The 20,605-nt window shown below is 36.6% G+C and overlaps 1 pseudogene; it reads left to right on the forward strand.

Moving 5' to 3' along the window:
• The first annotated feature begins 4,380 nt into the window (after positions 1-4,380).
• Positions 4,381-5,584, forward strand: LOC116643112 (annotated as a pseudogene).
• Positions 5,585-20,605: the final 15,021 nt, after the last annotated feature.

Genomic DNA, 20,605 nt, shown 5'->3' on the forward strand with positions numbered 1-20,605 from the left:
ATGAAAATAAGGTTTACAAAATCAGATAAAGGGGCACCTGGGTGGCTCATTCAGTTAAGCGTGTGCCTTTGGCTCAGGTCATGATCCCAGGGTCCTGGGATGGAGCCCCGCATCGGGCTCCATGCTCAGCGGGAAACCTGTTTCTCCCTCTCCCACTCCCCCTGCTTGTACACACTCTCTCTCTCTCTCTCTCTCTGTCAAATAAACAAATAAAATCTTTTTTAAAAATCAGATAAATACAGGGGCGCCTGGATGGCTCAGTCAGTTAAGTGGCTGCCTTCAGCCCAGGTCCTGATTCCAGGGTCCTGGGATCGAGCCCCACGTCGGGCGCCCTGCTGAGCGGGGAGCCTGCTTCTCCCTCTCCCTCTACCTGCTTCTCCCCCTGCTTGTACCCTCTCTAATAAAAAATAAAAAATCTTTTAAAAAAAATCAGATAAATACAAGTACAAGGAAAATAGATTTAGTAATGTCCATCTGTATCATATGGTTCCATATCAGTATACACAACAGCAACTAAAGCCATAAATTATAAATAATATAATGTATATTTGACAGCCATAGTACATTCCTCTATTCTTAAAAGAAATATCTTTACTGTTCTGTAATATTGAAGGCATCCTTTTTTTTTGTAAAAATAAAAAACATGAAAATAAATTATTGATTACTATTCAAGTAATACCAATTTGAGAAAACTTATAGAAAAATGACAAAACAACTATAGACATGTAGCTGCACTGTCAGAATGAGTATTTTATACTTTGTTTTCATGTATGGTAGTGAATTACTTCTTTGGCTTTCTAAAAGTGAATCCAATAAATTATTACATTTAAAAATGCCTAAAACAATTATAGACTGCACAGTGACCTTCCTCATTAATTTCTCTCTTTTTTTGCATTTTATTTTACTGAGGTATAATTGGCATATAACATTTTATTAGTTTTAGGTGTACCACAAAATGATTTGGTGTTTGTATATATTACAAAATGATCACCACAGAAAGTCCAGTTACCATTTGTCACCCTACATAGTTATAAATTTTGTGTGTGTGATGAGTACACACACACAAATTTTTTAAGATTTACTTTCTTAGCAACTTTCAAATATGCAATACAATATTATTAACTATAGTAACTATGTTGTACATTACATCCCCAGGATTTATTTACTTCGTAAATGGAAGCTTGTACCTTTTGAACTCCTTCACCTATTTCACCCACCTTCCACTCCCTATCCCCTCTAGCAACCACCAATCCATTCTTTGTATCTATGAGCTTGAGTTTTGTTTTGTTTTGTTTTGCTTTCATTTGATTTGCTCATCTGTTTTGTTTTTTTTTATTCCACATATAAGTGAAATCATACAGTGTTTGTTGTTTTATAACTTGAATGAAAGACTTAAAAACATAAAACTCTTAGAAAATAACACAGGCGGTAATTTCCATGACATCAGTCTTGGCAATGACTTTTTGGATCTGACTCCAAAAACAAGGGCAACAAAAGCAAAAATAAACAAGTGGAATTACATCAAACTAAAAACTTCTGCACAGCAAAGGAAATAATCAACAAAATGAAAAGGCAATCTACTGAACTTAATATCCAAAGTACATCTAGAACTCATACAAACTCAATAACAACAACAACAAAATCAATCTAATTAAAAAATGAGCAGACGACCTGAATAGTCATTTTTCCATAAGAAGACATACAAATGGCTAACAAGCACAAGAAAAGATGTTCAGCATCACTAACGATCAGGGAAATGCAGATCAAAACCACAATGAGGTATCACCTCACACTAGTGAGAATGGCTAAAATAAAAAACACAAGAAATAACAAGTGTTGGCAAAGACAGAGAAAAAGGAACCCTCCTGCCCTATTGGAGGGAATGTAAATTGGTGTAGCCACTGTGGAAAACAGTACAGAAATTCCTCAAAAAATTAAAAATAGAAATATCATATGACCCAATAATACCACTACTGGATATTTACCCAAAGAAAATTAAAACTCTAATTCAAAAAGATATATGCATCCCTATGTTTATTGCATTATTTACAACAGCCAAGATATGGAAGCTACCTAAGTGTCCACCAATAGATGAATGGTTAAAGAAAATGTGATATATATAAAATGGAATACTGTTCAACCATAAAATATAACGTAATCTTGCCATTTGTGACAACATAAACAAAACTTGAGGGCATTATGCTAAGTGAAATAAGCCAGACATAGAAAGGCAAATACCTCACTCATTTCTTTGTTTGGAAAGACTTTACATTCTTGCTCTATAAATCTTGGAACCAGATATTTTCCTTTAAAAGCAGAAATCAAAATGTTAGGAAAGTCATTATGTGGATAAACATAGGTGGTTAAAATAATAAATGACTTGCATATTGAATATCTTTGGCAGTGACCAAGCTTTCTTTTAAATCATGCTAAATACAGTTAAATCATGTTTAACATCTTGACTTATTTTTGATTCATAAAAAATTATTTGAAAACTTCTAGTGGATTTTAATATCTCAAGACAAATATATAATAAGACTACCTAAAACTCTAAGTGTTAGTTTTAATTTAATTGGGATCATATAATTTGGGTCTGATGTATCCCTTTTAGCAATCTATCTATCTATCTATCTATCTATCTATCTATCTATCTATCTATCTATATCAACTTAATATGTGTTAAATGCCCATGTCATGATTTATCAATGAAACATCAAGTAATTTTTTTCCCTTTAGATTCATTTTTTGCCACCCTCGAAGACCCTTCAGATTCATTTAAATAATTTTTTTCCTTTAAATTAGTATTTTTGTATTCTTTGGGTAAATACCTAGTAATGCAACTGTTGAATCATAGGGCAGTTCTATTTTTAACTTTTTGAGGAACCTCCATACTGTTTTCCTGAGTGGCTACACCATTTGGATTCCCACCAACAGTGCAAGAGAATTCCCTTTTCTCCACATCCTCACCAACACCTGTTGTCTCTTGTGTTGTTGATTTTAGCCACTGTCTGACAGGTGTGAGGTGATATCTCATTGTAGTTTTGATTTGTATTTCCCTGATGATGAATGATGTTGAACATCTTTCCATGTGTCTGTGGTCATCTGTATGTCTTCTTTGGAAAAATGTATATTCATGTCTTCTGCCCAATTTTTAATTGGATTATTTGTTTTTGGAGGGTTGAGTTTTATAAGTTCTTTATAATTTGGGGGTACTAACCATTTATAAGATATGCCATTTGCAAATATCTTCTACCACTCCATAGGTTGCCTTTCAAGTTTGTTGACTGTTTCCCTCACTATTCAGGAGATTTTTATTTTGATGATGTCCCAATAGTTTATTTTTGCTTTTGTTTCCTTTGCCTCAGAAGACATATCTAGAAAGAAGTTGTTATTGTCGCTGTCAAAGAGGTTACTGTCTGTGTTTTCCTCCAGGATTTTTATGATTCCCTGTCTCACATTCAGGTCTTTAATCCATATTGAATTTATTTTTATGTTTGGTGAAAGAAAGTGATCCAGTTTCATTCTTTTGCATGTTGCTGTCCAGTTTTCCCAACACAATTTGCTGCATCATCTACAATAGCCAAAGTATACATCATCTGATGAATGGATAAAGAAGACGTGGTATATATACAATGGAATATTACTCAGCCATAAAAAAATGAAATATTGCTATTTGCAACAACATGGATGGAGCTAGAGATTGTAATACTAAGCAAAGTAAGCCAGTCAGAGAAAGACAAGTACTAAATGATTTCCCTCATATATGGAACTTAAGAAACAAAACAAATGAGCAAAGGGAAAAAAGAGAGGTGGGGGGCAAACCAAGAAACAGACTCTTAAGTATAGAGAACAAACTGATGGTTACCAGAGGGGAGGTGGGTGAGGGGATGAGGTAAATAGGTGATGGGGATTAAGGCATGCACTTGTTGGGGTGCCTGGGTGGCTCAGTTGTTAAGCATGGGCAGTTGGCTCAGGCCCTGATCCCAGGGTCCTGAGATCGAACCCTACATGAGCTCTCTGCTCAGCAGGAAGCCTGCTTCTCCCTCTCCGCCTCCCCCTGCTTGTGTTCCCTCTCTGGCTGTGTCTCTCTCTGTCAAATAAATAAATAAAATCTTTAAAAAAATTTTTAAAATAAAGGCATGTACTTGTTATGATGAGCACCAGGTGCTGTATGGAAGTGTTGAATCACCATATTGTATACCTGAAATTAATATTACACTGTATGTTAACTAACTGGAATTAAAATAAAAACTTTTTAAAATTTAAAAAAAAAAAATTAAAAAAAAAAAATTTTCATGTGAGTACTGAGATTCAAAGTACAGAGAAGTTGGTCAACACCAAACAAGTGAAAGGAGATTGTACACAATATTATAGAATGTGCCAAGATATTCTGTTTCTCATAATAAAGCTGTCGCCTCTAAAAATATAATACACACATTAATGTAATGAATCAATAGCATTCTCATTTTAATGCTGCTCATCCTATGCACGTTTTCTTAGTATTTCTTCATCCGTTGTGTGCTGTTTGAATTGCATGTCACCATTCCTTTATAACATTTTCTCAGTAAGAGTAGGTTTCCCCCCTGCAGGTTTCAGTGGCCATGGCAGCAAACTAACTTCCTAAGTCCACAATGCCGCTTCTTCTCCGAGAGAACACCAAATGGCAGATGACGCCGGTGCTGCGGAAGGAGCCCTGATATGGGAGGCCGGGGCGGCTTCCGCGGAGGCTTCGGCAGCGGCATCTGGAGCCGCGGTCATGGCTTTGGTTGGGGCTGGGGTCGAGGCCCCGGAGCTCGCGGAGGCAAGGCTGAGGACAAGGAGTGGATCCCCGTCACCAAGCTGGGCCTCCTGGTCAAGGACATGAAGATCAAGTCCCTGCAGGAGATCTATCTCTTCTCTCTGCCTATCAAGGAATCTGAGATCATTGATTTCTTCCTGGGAGCATCCCTCAAGGACGAGGTTCTGAAGATCATGCCTGTGCAAAAGCAGACCCGTGCTGGCCAGCGGACCAGGTTCAAGGCGTTTGTTGCCATCAGAGATTACAACGGACACGTCGGCCTGGGTGTCAAGTACTCCAAGGAGGTCGCCACTGCCATCCGTGGGGCCATCATCCTGGCCAAGCTTTCCATCCTCCCCGTGAGGCGAGGCTACTGGGGGAATAAGATCGGCAAGACCCACACTGTCCCATGCAAGGTGACTGGTGACTGGTGTGGCTCTGTGCTGGTGCGTCTCATCCCCGCCCCCGAGGCACTGGCATTGTTTCAGCCCCTGTGCCCAAGAAGCTACTGATGATGGCCAGTATCGATGACTGCCACACCTCAGCCAGAGGCTGCACTGCCACCCTGGGGAACTTTGCTAAGGCTACATTTGATGCCATCTCCAAGACCTACAGCTATCTCACCCCTGACCTCTGGAAGGAGACGGTGTTCACCAAGTCTCCATATCAGGAATTCACTGACCATCTTGTGAAGAGCCACACCAGAGTCTCCGTGCAGAGGACCCAGGCGCCAGCTCTGGCCACCACCTAGTTTTATACAAGAAAAATAAAGTGAACTAAAGCTTGTTAAAAAATAAATAAGTCCACAATGCCAACTCTAATTGCATTGAAATTACAAAATAAAAATGGCTGTTTTTACATATTCATTAAAACAATTTAGGTCTGAGTTATTTAATATAAATTGTAATCATAGTCATAGGGTATAAGATTGCAAAAAAAAAATAGTTTGATCTTTTTGGCATAGTTGCTCTATCTACTGGATTCTTTCTCTGGATGTATTAGCTTCTCTCATTTTTTATGAATCATTGAATCTTTCTTTTGCATTTATGATAATACATGCAACTTGTGTAGTAGCAAGCTAACTGATTAGCATTTGTATTGCAAATTTTGTTCATTTATATGGAAAATTTGAACTTTCTGGAACAACAATGCCTTAATATTTTTTGCTTCTTAATTCATAGACAGTTGCCTCTGTCAGCATTTCTAACCTTCTTGTGTGGGTGAGTTTATAAATATAGATACATAAACACATACATGGCGAATTTTCCTAGGCCTCACCCATTTGTGGGCATAATTGCTTTTATACTTCAAGTAACTTGGATTCCACTGGACTTTGCCCCAACATGTGTCCAAGACTCCCAAAAAGCTTTTCTAACTTCCCAGAAACACTGGCGCATAAAGACAGGATTTCTCCAGGAGGACCTGAAGCCAGCTGCAATTGGATTCTAATCCCCCGAGTCCCACGGTGCAGAATAGCCACTGCCACCTGGTGACCCTCATTCCCTGACAGCAATGATGTCCCCGGGCAGCCCTGCACCTCTGATCATTTCCGTTTCCAAGCCCATTCCCTTTGTCAGACGCCCCTGACAAACCCTGCTGAGCGAGGAGGACTCCACTCTCCTTTTCAATGAGCAGTCATGGCAGTAGGCCCAGGGAGGTGGCGGACAAAATTTCTTTCTTTCCTGCTGTGCAGTGTATCTAAACAGTGCTGTTTGTATCTTAATAAAATAGCCCTGTGTTATTTTCTTCTAGTGCCTCTCATCACAGCACCCACAGATCACAACCTGACCAGTTATACCAGTTGTGATGCTGAGGCCCATTCTCTCCGGCCTTAGTTTTTTGTTGGATATGGGTTTTTGTGGATCTTCCCAGTTTCCTGGTCTGTCCATATATATAAGCCTAACTTCAAATATGTTAGGACCTACCGCACACCTATTTGTATGTATTTAAAAACAGTCTCACTTGGGGGCACCTGGGTGGCTCAGCGGGTTAAGCACTTGACTCTTGATTTTGGCTCAGGTCATGATCTCAGGGTCCTGAGATCAGGAACCCCACCTCCAGCTCCTCACTCAGCAGGGAGTCTCTCAAGATTCTCTCTCCCTCTCCCTCCCCCTCTGCTTCTCTCTCTGCACCGGTGTGGGTGCTGTTTCCCTCTCTCTCTCTCAAATAAATAAATTAATTAATTTAAAAAAAAAGCAGCCTTACTGAGTTTTCTCCCTCTCTCTTCACCATGATACTTGGTCCCTTCTCTTCTCTGCTTAGAAAAAAAAAGGAAAGAAGAAAGGGAGGGAGGGAAAGAGGGAGGAAGGAGATGTCAGTGATATATAACCAATCCCCAAAATCCATCTGTATTTTAGCATCCCTCACATCCCTTATCTTCTTAATTTTTTTCATTTTACTTTTATTTAGTCCTTTAGCAGCTGAAACTTACAAAGTAATTTGTTCAGCTACTGATCCTTTCTTGTTTTCTATGCAGTAACAGATGAAAAGAAATAGACTTTTCCTGCAAAAACAAAAACAAAAACAAACAAAAAAAATCTTTAGAGTTTTGAGGTTTTTTGCACCACAGTGTGCCCCAGAATTAGTATCTGCTCCTTTTTAAATCCTTCCTGAATGTAGCCTCCTTGGAGTATTTGGTGGGGCAAGTTTAAGATTTCATATCAATCTGGTGGATGGCCATAAAGCCAAATTTAATTAAGTTAAAAATACAATGGTCCTTGTCCTTGGATAACAAAGAGAAAATCCATATTCAATAGCCTGTATGACCAGTTAGCTTTTTAGATCTTCTTGCCTCTAGCAACCACATTACATAACTAACAAAACAACCAGCCACTTGGCTTTTCCAAGGCAAGAAGGCCACATGATGTCACAGAGGCTACTCTGGACAGGAATCTGTAGCTCATGGGGAGAGTGGGACTGAGAAGATCTGGGAAGCCCACACACTGGGGCCCACACACCTTACCCCTTCAGTTTCATCATTCCTAAAATGGGAATAAATGTCACTTATTTCCTATGACGATTATGATAATGTAATTAGTATATGAGAAGCTTTTAGAAAGTGTTTATTAAATGTTATTAACTCAATTTAGAATTCTTGATTTCCCATATCTGACTCTAGCCTTGTTTATTTTAAACTTTCCCTAATTACACAACATTGATCTCTTTCATTTTGTTATTATTCATTATACTACATCATTTTCCACTTTAAATAGTAATCATTATTATGGTTATAATAATGGTAATGTGCTAATTATATTAATAATGAGTCATTGTTTTCTATGAGTCCCCTAAAGTCTTTTTATTAAACAAGTCAAAATGTCAATTATGTCTGTTGATTACAACTTGCATTTATTATTAATTTTATCCTTGATAAGTGTTTGCACTAAACTAAGGAGTCTTTTAAAACTCTAGCTAAGAATGCTATCCCATCCACTTGGATTCATTGTCACCATGTGCTCACCAGTGTTATCTTATGAGTTTGTACTTCCAAATTCGGGTGACTATTTATCAATAAATTAAAAATTAACCAAAGGATAAATAAGGGATAAGATCTTCCAGATGAATAGCCCCCAAATGAATATTAATTTGAGAGATAAATATGGCATACAAAATAGTATTAAAATTATTTTGGCTATATAGGTAGGTATTTTAAACTATTCTGCATGTGTGCAAATTGTGCAATATTTCTCTTTTTTTAAGGTTTTATTTATTTATTTGAGAGAGAGAGAGGGAGAGACAGAGCTCATGCAAGTGGGAGAGCAGAGGGAAAAGTGGAGAGGGAGGGAGATGGAGAGGGAGAGAGAATCTCCAGCAGACTCCCGCTCAGCGCACAGCCTGCCAGGGGCTCAATCTCAGCAGGACCCTGAGATCATGACCTGAGCCAAAACCAACAGTCAGATGCTTAACCAGCTGAGCCACCCAGGCACCCCAGTTGTGCAATATTTCTGTAAAATCTATTTTCTTTTCAGTGTCATTAAGTACCTACACATAGTCACTTACAGAAACTTTATTTTTTTTTTAAGATTTTATTTATTTATTTGTCAGAGAGAGAGCGAGCACAAAGCAGGGGGAGTGGCAGGCAGAGGGAGAGGAAGAAGCAGACTCCCCACTGAGCAGGGAGCCCGATGTGGGACTCAGTCCCAGGACCCTGGGATCATGACCTGAGCTGAAGGCAGACGCTTAACAACTGAGCCACCCAGGCGCCCCTAGAATGTTTTTTATTTTTTAATTTAAAATCGTGTTCCAGAGTAGGCTTACTTTTATTTCTTTCTTTTCCTTTCTATCTTTCTTTTTTTTTTTCCAAGTTAGTGAAGTGGCAAGAATAGGGACAGTGTCATCAGAATTCCAATATCAATACACTCAATGTGTAAAATTAGGTAATCTACCAGGTTTCTTGTTACTCATTTTCTTCACTATAAATGGAGATAATTCTCTCTACCTTCTGAAAGTATTACAGCTGGGCTCTAAAAAAATTATATGGCATGAAACTCTCATTATTCTTATTTTTACTGTCAAATGTTAGTATTTAGAGGGATGACAATAAATGTCTGATAATCATGTAGTCACTACTGTTTGAATAATATTGGATATTACTGTAATATGTCTAATGATTCTTTGAAATTTTGTTATTTAGTCCATCCTTTTTGGGGTCCCTGGCTGGCTCAGTCAGTAGGGCATGCAACTCTTGATCTCGGGTTTGTAAGTTCAAGTCCACCTTGGGTATAGAGATTACTTAAAAATAAAATCTTAAAAAATACACTTCATAGAGCATTCTTTTTATGTTAGTAAATTGTTCTAAGTTAATGTTGTTGTCATATATATTATATTCAGAACATCTCTGACTTTTATTTGTGTTTTCAGTTCATTCAAGTTTTATTCACTGAGCAGCATCTATCTTCTCACACTCCTCTAGTTACACAGGTTAGCCAGGCAGGTCCTTGCCCTTGAGGATGTTAAATAAACTATTTGAGGATAAAAGAAAAGTAAGCAAAGGGAATTTCCCTTTGATTCCATATGACAAATACAACAATAGGGGTAAATAAAGGATACTAAGGTGCTATAGAGAAACAACATTAGACTTAGCCAGGTTGGGGAGGAGCAAAGGAAGCCTGAAGGGTGGATGTGGATGATGAGGATTTTCCAGAGATTTACATCAGTACACCTTACTTGGGGAGAGTTGGACAAGGACGATCTATTGCATGGGAGGTCATGCAATAGAACTGAAGACTCTAAATATCTACTCTCATACAACAGGAGTCCATCAAAATCCTAAAGGAGAACACAGGCAGCAACCTCTTCAACCTCAGCTGCAGCAACTTCTTCCTAGAAACATCGCCAAAGGCAAGGGAAGTAAGGGCAAAAATGAACTATTGGAACTTCATCAAGATAAAAAGCTTTTGCACAGCAAAAGAAACAGTCAACAAAATCAAAAGACAACCGACAGAATGGGAGAAGATATTTGCAAATGACATATCAGATAAAGGGCTAGTATCCAAAATCTGTTAAGAACTTATCAGACTCAACACCCAAAGAATAAATGATCCAATCAAGAAATGGGCAGAAGACATGAACAGATATTTTTCCAAAGAAGACATCCAAATGGCCAACAGACACATGAAAAAGTGCTCAACGTCGTTCAGCATCAGAGAAATCCAAATCAAAACCTCAATGAGATACCACCTCACACCAGTCAGAATGGCTAAAATTAACAAGTCAGGAAATGACAGATGTTGAGGGGATGCGGAGAAAGGGGAACCCTCCTACACTGTTGGTGGGAATGCAAGCTGGTGCAGCCACTCTGGAAAACAGTATGGAGGTTCCTCAAAAAGTTGAAAATAGAGCTACCCTATGACCCAGCCATTACACTACTGGGTATTTACCCCAAAGGTACAAATGTAGGGATCCAAAGGGGTACGTGCACCCCAATGTTTATAGCAGCAATGTCCACAATAACCAAACTATGGAAAGAGCCAAGATGTCCATTGACAGATGAATGGATAAAGAAGATTTGGTATATATATATATATATATATATATATATATATATATACACACACACACAATGGAATATTATGCAGCCATCAAAAGGAATGAAATCTTGCCATTTGCAAGGACGTGGATGGAACTGGAGGGTATTATGCTGAGCGAAATAAGTCAATCAGAGAAAGACATGTATCATATGATCTCACTGATATGAGGAATTCTTAATCTCAGGAAACAAACTGAGGGTTGCTAGAGTGGTGGGGGGGGTGGGAGGGATGGGGTGGCTGGGTGATAGACATTGGGGAGGGTATGTGCTATGGTGAGCGCTATGAATTGTGTAAGACTGTTGAATCACAGACCTGTACCTCTGAAACAAATAATACATTACACGTTTAAAAAAAAGAAGAAGAAGATAGTAGGAAGAGAAAAATGAGGGGGGAGGAATCGGAGGGGGAGACGAACCATGAGAGACTATGGACTCTGAGAAACAAACTGAGGGTTCTAGAGGGGAGGGGGGTGGGGGGATGGGTTAGCCTGGTGATGGGTATTAAAGAGGGCATGTACTGAATGGAGCACTGGGTGTTATACACAAACAATGAATCATGGAACACTACATAAAAAACTAATGATGTAATGTATGGTGATTAACATAATATAATAAAAAAAATTAAAAAAATTAAAAATAAAAATCTACTCTCATACAAACAAAATAATGATCTTAATGTTACACTGCACAATAGCTTAATTTCCTTATTAAACAATTACCGTATAGACAGGCATTGCTTCCAGGGGGCCACTGTCAATTAGGAACAAATCACATGGAAAGTGAGAATCATCTCTGGTTGATGGTAGGCCCTTTCTTTTTAGTTAGTATTGTGTTCAATTTTTAGATCAGCTCCATGGAATGCAAAGAACATGCAGAAAAGTTAAAGTCATGGAACATCTATATCCATGAATCAAGGAGCAGATCGGCAAAAGAAGCCTGGGGTAATTGGTGCATCACTTGACAATCTAAGCACAGTACCGATGCTTGAAAAATCTAGAGAGAAGTGGGGGAGAGGAAAGGATGAATAAGGGACAAACCCCTCAAATGCACAATACTATTGGTGCAAGCTATATGAAAATTACACCGTCTGTCCTTGAAATCCATTTGATTATTATCATGCTACCCATTTCTCCTCACACCTATAATAACATCCAGAATTCAAATGTTCATGGATAGGAAAATCCTGTGTGGTGGTGAAATTGCTAATAAACTATATTCACTAATTTCTGTGATCATTTCTGCTGTTCTTGTAGATAAGTGCCATGAGCTTACAATGTGGGATATTAACACCTATTGACAATTGCATTGATTGCTAACCTGAAAAAAAATGTGATCATATATCTCTTTTCTCTGCAATACACAACACTAGACAATATAATCACCTTGAAATTGTGTGAAAGCTAGCAAAAGAGAGCTCGTGAATGTTAGTATGAAATGAGAACAATGGAATACCTCAGTTAATCTTAGTTCAGACTGCAGAGTTCCACAGTACCAAAAAGGATGACCAAATTGGGATGAAGTAAATGGAGAGGTACATTTTTTAAATAGCCTTTAAACAAGGTTTATGTTCTGCTCTCTATTTTTCAAATGGAAGCCTTTTAGTAAAAAGTGAGGGGGAGAAAAAAATGATACATAATGGTCAATGCCTTTAATTTTCAAGGGAAGTCTAAAGATGAGATTGACACTTATTTTTTTCTCAATAATGGCATGCTAGAATCACCAAAATGTATGCAATTCTAAGAATGATTTTTGTTCTGTCAAAGTAAAATAAATATATTAACTTTAAAGAAAAGAATCTTTACCAAGGTCATAATGAGTTTCCAAAACACTGAATCTAACAGACTGCCTTTAGAGGGAGTCTGTGGGGGAGATCATGGAGAGGAGTTCATTTTTCAATTTTTTAAAATCTTCTTTGTGTTAAGTGTCCTTTCTTTTCTTTACTGGCTGGTATCTACCTCAGACATTACCACTTCAATGATAGTCCATACAGGAAGGCTTCACTGCACACCTTTCATGTCCAAAGGCTTGAGTGACCACTCTTCACAAAGCTGGTGCATATATCCTTGTCATGGAAGTTACTGTGTATATGACAATCATCTGGCTTATGTGACCCATCCCATTGATATGAGGACAAACACGAGGTTTTTGAATCCACAGTGGCTAGTATGTAACCAGCACTCAATATCACATACATTAAAAGAATGAATAGATGTATTCCTCTAACTTGGGTTTTCTCCAGTGGAAATGAGGCACACTCCTATTTGAGGAAAAAAACAGGATTTTAGTAAGATAGAAGCAGAAAGGGCAATATATCAATCTTTTAAAAGAAGAATTGATATTTTGAGTTGATTATTGAGTTAATGTTTCTGCATGGAGGGCTATGAAAGCAAAGCAAAGGAACAGGCTTCATATTCAAAATGTGTTTTGCTGTTATTCAGTTTTCCATATTACTTAAAAGACAGTGTTGTTCACAAGAGAAGCAGACTCAAAGTCCAAAATAATGATCAGAACAAAAGCATTTGATGTTCTATCTCACCTTACTTCTCCTCTATTTTCTATATTCTGTGTATTTGCTTTATTTTTATTATTTATTATTATTTATAAATAAATATTTATTATTATTTTAGAATCTCATGTACCATTAAAGGAAAGTATATGGGTTTTGTTGGAAAGAATGGGTTTTAAAAGTTAAAAGCTTTTGAATAACTTACTTGAATACTTTTCCTTCTGACTGTCCAAACAGCATGTTAAAGAGCTCTCTACTCTCAAGGGGCTAGGGGGAAGAACGAGTGTCACTCATGGTATTTCCCAAAACATTAAGTGTTGCCATGTACCCGGTATCATAAAGAAAATCCCAAAATCCTTCCATTATTATTTTTAAATCATCTATTTTGCTATAATTTTCATAGAATTAAATGGACCCACTTTAAGTGTACACTAAAACTTAACAAATCCATTCTGTGTCACCACTCACACAGATCAGGATATAAAATACTTCTGTTGCTCAGAGAGTACTCTGATGTCCCTTAACAGTTAATATCTCACCCCTGGCTCCAGGTAACCACTGAAATATGGTTTTGCCATTCTATAACTTCAGAAAATAGAATCATCTTTTATGCTTGTTTTTTCCTCTTGGCATGTTTTATGATCCATCCAAATCATTGCAAGGATAAGCAATCATTACTTTTACTGCTCAAGAATATTTTGTTGTTGCTACTGTGTAAGTATTCCATGGTTTGTTTATCCATTCACCTGTTGAAACATTTGCATCATTTCCAGCTTTTGGCTTTTTTTGTACGTTGTTTTTTTGTTTTTTGTTTTTTTTTGGTTTTTTTTAAGTAATCTCTACACCCAACATGGGGCTCAAACTCACAACTCCAAAATCAAGAGTGGCATGTTCTTCTTACTGAGCCAGCCAGGCGTCCCATTACTTTTAGCTTTTTTGAATAAAGCTGCTACAAACTCTTTTGTACAAGTATTTGTATGAGTTATATTCTCACTTCCCTTGGGTATATATTTAAGAGCAAATTTGCTAGATTATAAGATAAATGTATGTCTTTTATATAACACCCATATGTTTAAGCTATAAGAAACGGTTCGGCTGTTTTGCAAAGTTGTATCATTTTACAGTCCCACCAGCAATGTATTAGAATATCAATTGCTACACATTATATCCATTTTTTCCTATTTCTTTTATCTTTTAAAAAAGATTTTTTTGATTTATTTATTTGAGAGAGAGCACAAACAGGGGGAGGAACAGAGAGAGAAGGACAAGCAGACCCCATGCGGAGCATGAGCTTGACATAAAACTTGATCCTATGATCCCAACATCATGACCTGACCTGAAACCAAGAGTCAGATGCCCAACTGACTGAGCCAACCAAGCACCCGTATTTCTTTTCTAATGTCTTTGGTGAGTTTTTAATTTTTATGAAGTTCATTTTATCATACATGTGGTTTTTGTTTGTTATGTCCTGTCTAAGAAATCTTTGCCTACTTTCATGTCATGAAATTTTTCTCCTATGTTTCCTTCTAGAATGTTACAATTTCAGAGTTAGTTTTGACTTAAAGTGTGAAATAAGCAGGGTTGTACTTTGTATTTTCTTATTAATATGATGTTATTTCAGTACCATTTGTTGAAAAGACTATTCATCCACTTCTCCATTATTTTTACATTTGTCTATTAACTTTGTAAACACTTTATTCCCTATTGACACTTTCAATATAAGTCTTTTGGAATTTGGAAAGAAAATAGTGTTATGTTCAAGAAGTTTTGGCTATTCTACATTTCTTCCATATAAATTTAAGAATCTATTTCTCAATTCCTACAATAATAGCATCTAATAGGATTTTATTTGAGATGCCTTTAATTCTGTTAATAAATCTGAGGAAATTTGCCATTTTAAAATATTGAGAGATACATTAAGATCTCATGAACATGGTGTCACTCTCATTTTATTTCATTCTTCTTTAATTAATATTTTGCAGTGTTCAGTATAAAGGTCTTGCACAACTTTATTAATTTTTTCCTAAAAATGTTATTTTGCTGCTGACTTATATGTATTTTTAAGTTCTCATTTCTAACATTTCTACTGCTAGTTTATAAAATATAACTAGTTTTATATTAGCCATTCATTCTGTGACATCACTAGATTTCCTTAGTATTTCTAGTAGTTCCTTGGCATATTGATTAGGATTTCTATAAAAATGACCATAACATCTGAAAAATCAAAGCAGTTTTATTTCTGTCTTTCCTATTTTTATGAATTTTATTTGTTTTTCTTGACTTCACATAATGAGTGAATTGCAATTTTTAATAAAACTGGTGAGAATGGATATCCTTTCCCTGGTCCTAATCTTAGTGGAAAGTATTCAGTCTCTTAGTTATGTTATTAGGCTTATTTTGCTTTTTAAAAAAGTCTGTATGGGTGCCTTGGTGGATCAGTTGGTTAAGCATCTACCTTTGGCTCAGGTCATGATCCTGGAGTTCCAGGATCAAGCCCCACATCCCCACATGGGCTCCCTGCTCAGAGGGGAGTCTGCTTCTTCCTCTGCCCCTCACCCTGCTCATGCTCACTCTCTCTCACTCTCTCTAGAGCTCTCGCTCTCAAATAAATAAATAAAATCTTAAAAAAAAATTTTAGAGGGTGGCGCCTTAGTGGCTCAGTTAGTTAAGCATCTGACTTCGGCTCAGGTCATGATCCTAGGGTCCTGGGATTGAGCTCTGCCTCAGGCTTCCTGCTCAGTGGGAAGCCTGCTTCTCTCTCTCCCTCTGCTCCTCACCCTGCTCATGCTCTCTCTCGCTCATGCTCTCTCTCTCTCTCAAATAAATAAATAAAATCTTTAATAAAAAATAAAATAAAAGTCCTTAAATCTGTCACTGTGAAAAATAATATTGATTGGTTTTCAAATATTAAACTAATCTTAAATTTCTTGAATAAAGGCTACTTGGTCATATTGCATTTTAAGAAAAACGCATCATAATATATTAGCAAATATATACATATAAATACAAATAAAAAATATATATGCATTATCAACAATAGCCAAATTATGGAAAAGCCCAATCCTCCATCAACTGATGAATGGATAAAGAAGGGGTGTGTGTGTGTGTGTGTGTGTGTGTGTGTGTGTATAATGGATATTACTCAGCCATCAAAAGAATGAAATCTTCCCATTTGCAATGACATGGATGAAGCTAGAGTATATTATGCTAAATGAAATAAGTCTGTCAGAGAAAGACAAATACCATATGATTTCACTCATGTGGAATATAAGAAATAAAACAGATGAACATAGGGGAAGATTTACTACTGCCATTTTATTTTTTCCTTCTGGTTATTTTGTTTTTCCATTTTTCCCCCTTCTGTTTCTGTTTACCTTTGTATGTTGGTGGTTTTCCATGGTGATTTGCTCAGTCTCTTCTTTTTATACATTTTATGTCACTGCTCTAGATTTTGCTTTTTAGTTACCATGAAGTTTACATAACATTACACCAATAAAATAATCCTTTTTCTGCTGATGAGAATTTGTCTTAATTTACCTATAAACCTTCCATCCTTTTACTCTCACCCTTTTATATTTTTGATGTCACAAATTATCTCTTTTTATGTTGTGATTTTATTACCAAGTTGTAGTAGCTATAGTTATTTTTACTCTTTTTTTCTTTAACCTTTATGTAATAATTGAGTTTAATATACTATTCTGAAATAGAGTTACAGTTTTCAAATTCTGACTATTTATTACCTTAATCAGTGTTTTGTATAATTTTGTCTTTTCCTCTCAGTTTGAAGAGCTCCTTTCAACATTTCCTGTAAGGCAAGTTTAGTGGTGGGGAACTCCCTCAGCTTTTGTTTGCCTGGGAATCTTTGATTTCTTTTTCATATCTGAAAAAATAACTTTGCCAGATAGTATATTCTTGGCTGGTAGTTTTTATTTTTCAATATTTTGAATGTCCCATTCCACTGTCTCTTGGCATGTCTCAGTTTCTGCTGAGAAATCTACTAATAGCCTTGTGGGACATCCTTGTAGGTTACTGTCTTTTTTTTTTTTTTTCCTGGTTGCCTTTAATATTGATTTTGACAGTCTTAATATAATATGTCTTGGAGAGGGTCTTTTGGCATTGAGATAATGAAGTATTCTATTAGCTTTGTGGACTTGTATATACAGTTCCTCCCCCATGTTTGAGAAGTTCTCTACTATTATTTTCCTAAATAACCTCTCTGCCTCCTTCTTCTGGTATACCCATTATTCTTATGTTGGTTTTTCTATGGAGACTGATAGCTCTCATAGAGTTTCTTCACTTTTTAAAAAATCTTTATCTCTCCTCTTCCACCTGAATCATTTCTAGATTACTATTTTCTAGCTCACTAACTCTCTCTTTCATCTGATCTGCTCTATCACCAGTGCATTCTAATGAGTTCCTCATCTCATTTATTGAGTTCTTCAGCTCCAAAATTTTTGTTAAACTCTTATAGAATTTCACTCTCTTTGGTAATGTAGTCCCTTTGTTCATTGATTTTATTCCTGAGATCACTGTATTGCCTGAATTCTCTCGTAACTTGTTGAATTTCTTCATAGCAGCTATTTTAAATTCTTTATTGCAATATTCCATATCTTTGAGTTCAGTGGCTAAAAAAATCGTCATTTTCTTTTTGTGATACCATATTACTGTGATTTTTTTCATAGTGCTTGATGAAAAGTGTTTCTGCTACTTCATTTGAAGTAGTAAACACTTTTCTTACTTAGCCAAGGTTTTACTTACTTTGATACAAAAGTGAATAGGTTGGTAATTAGGAGACTTCCTATTTTGTCCAGAAGGTGGCGCTATAGCACAAGTTTTTGGTTTCTCTTACCAGCGCTGACTCCCCATTAAGGCTGAGTGCACATTAAAAAAAAAAAAAAAATGGCGGAGGAAAGAGGTGGTAGCAGAGTGGGGGAAGGTGTGTACTTATCACTTGGGGCTTTGAGTGTGCCCACCTCCAACTACAAGAATCCTGCAGTGGGGGATCCCAGAGGTCTATGGGCTGTTCTTTTGCCGAGAACCCAAGTACTGAAGGCAGGAGACACTTTCCTTAAGTGCCCTTTGCCTACTTTCCTTTCATTTCCCTCCTCCCGTCACTGTGGTTTCTCTTCAGAGACAGAACAGGTCTCTCCAGCTGCAAAACATATGCCCAGACAGAACTCACTGCCTTCACTCTCTACCTCCTCTACCTCACACCTGTACTACCACCAGCTGGCCACTGCTCCCCTGTCTCCATGGATTCCTCTGCAGGCCAATCCACCCACTTCGGGGGGCACAGACGACTGATCTCCAGTGTCCTGACAAGCCGTGCACAGGCACTTTTTTCCAGTTATGAATGTCCCATTAGTTGTAAATGGAAGGAGAGAGAGAAAAAAGAATGACGGGCTAACTCAGCAGCCATGACGCTGATGTCACTCTCCAAATTTACTTTTATACATGAACCTAGCCAGAGTTATATCAAGTTCATATATCTTTTCAAAAGATCAAAATTTTATTTTATTGATTTCTTCTACATTCTGTCATTTTAAATTTCATTGATTTCACCTTTATTTGAATCATGTACTTTGTCATACTTACTCTGGATTACTTCACTTTATTTAATTTCTTTAGATGGTACAATAGATCATTGAATTGATTTTAGATCCCTTTCATTTCTATTATAAATGTTTCAAGATCTAAAATTTGTCTAAGCACATTTAGCTGCATTCCCCCCTAATGTCATTTCATTCCATTCAAAATATTTTCTGGTTTTCCCTGTGATCACTTCTATGAGTCATGATATAAGTGTGCATGTCTGTGTTTGTTTAGTAGTATGGTTAATATATGAATTTGTGGAGATTTTTAGATATTTTACTGTTTTCAATTTATAACTTATCTCAATTTTGGTGAGATAATACTCTGTATGATCCTAACTCTATTAAATATTGAGTCTGCTCTGTGACCCAATATGTAGTCTATGTTGGTGAGTACTCCATGACACCAGAGTATATGAACTCCATTCTTGTGTAGAGGGTTATAATACTATGAATCAGCTCAAGATTATTTAAGTTCTTCTAGTTTCCTATTTTCTTCCTAATTTTATGTCCACTTTTTAATCAATAACTAAGAGAGTAGTTTTGAAATCTCAAATTAAAATTGTAAGTCTATTCTTTCAGTTTTGTTAGTTTTTGCTTTATTTATGTTTAATTTCTGTTATAAGTAAATTAATAAGTATGATGTGATGTTATATATTCTTAATAAACTTTTCTTTCATCATTACAAAATATTTCTCTGTTTATTTTTATATTTCTTGTTTTGAAGTGTGCTTTTATGGATATTAATGTAACCACTTGAGCTTATGATTATTGTTTTTGTGGTATATCTTTTCTCCATTTTGTTTTGATCTATTGTGACATTTTATTGAAAAAACATTTCTTTTAGACAGGATCTATTTGAGTCTTGACTTTTTATATCGAGTCTAATAATCTTTGCCTTTTAATTGCCTTTAATTGGAGCATTTAGATGGTGTACATACAATGTCATTAGTGTTGGGTTTAAGCTTACCATTTGTAATTTGTTTTCTATTTGCCCCATCCAATCTTTGTTTCTTCTTTTTTCTCTTATAAGTGTTTTGATTCATTATATATATATATTTTTTAAGATTTTACTCATTTATTTGAGAAAGAGAGAGAGAGAGAGAGCACAAGCAGTGGGGGAGGGGAGAGGGAGAAGCATGCTTCCCGCAGAGCAGGGAGCCCAACATGGGGCTGGATCCCAGGACCCTGGGATCATGACCTGAACCAAAGGCAGATGCTTAATCGACTGAGACACCCAGGTGCCCCATAATTATATTTTTACTATAACATTTGATCTCTATTTTTTTTTGAAGATTTTATTTATTTATTTGACAGACAGAGAGCACAAGCAGGGGGAGCAGCAGAGGGAGAGGGAGAAGTGGGTCTCCGTTGAGCAGAGAGCCCAACCCTGGAATCATGACCTATGCTGACGGCAGACGCTTAACCGACCTAGCCACCCAGGTGCTCCATGATCTCCACTTTAAATTGCCACATAGATATTTCTGTTTTATTGCTGTTTCTTCCAGGGTTTGTAGAATGAATCTATAACATCATAGTAATATTCAAATTATATTATGCCATTTCACATAAGAATTGCACCACAGTATATTGTCATCTCTCCTCCGTCCTTTATTATTTTCATATATTTTACTTTAATATATTTTATTAACCTGATGATATAGTTACTAATTTTTGCTTTAATCGTTTGTCTTTTAAATAAA

The sequence above is a fragment of the Phoca vitulina genome, unplaced genomic scaffold (genome assembly GCF_004348235.1).
Source record: "Phoca vitulina isolate PV1807 unplaced genomic scaffold, GSC_HSeal_1.0 scaffold25, whole genome shotgun sequence".
Classification (NCBI taxonomy): domain Eukaryota; kingdom Metazoa; phylum Chordata; class Mammalia; order Carnivora; family Phocidae; genus Phoca; species Phoca vitulina.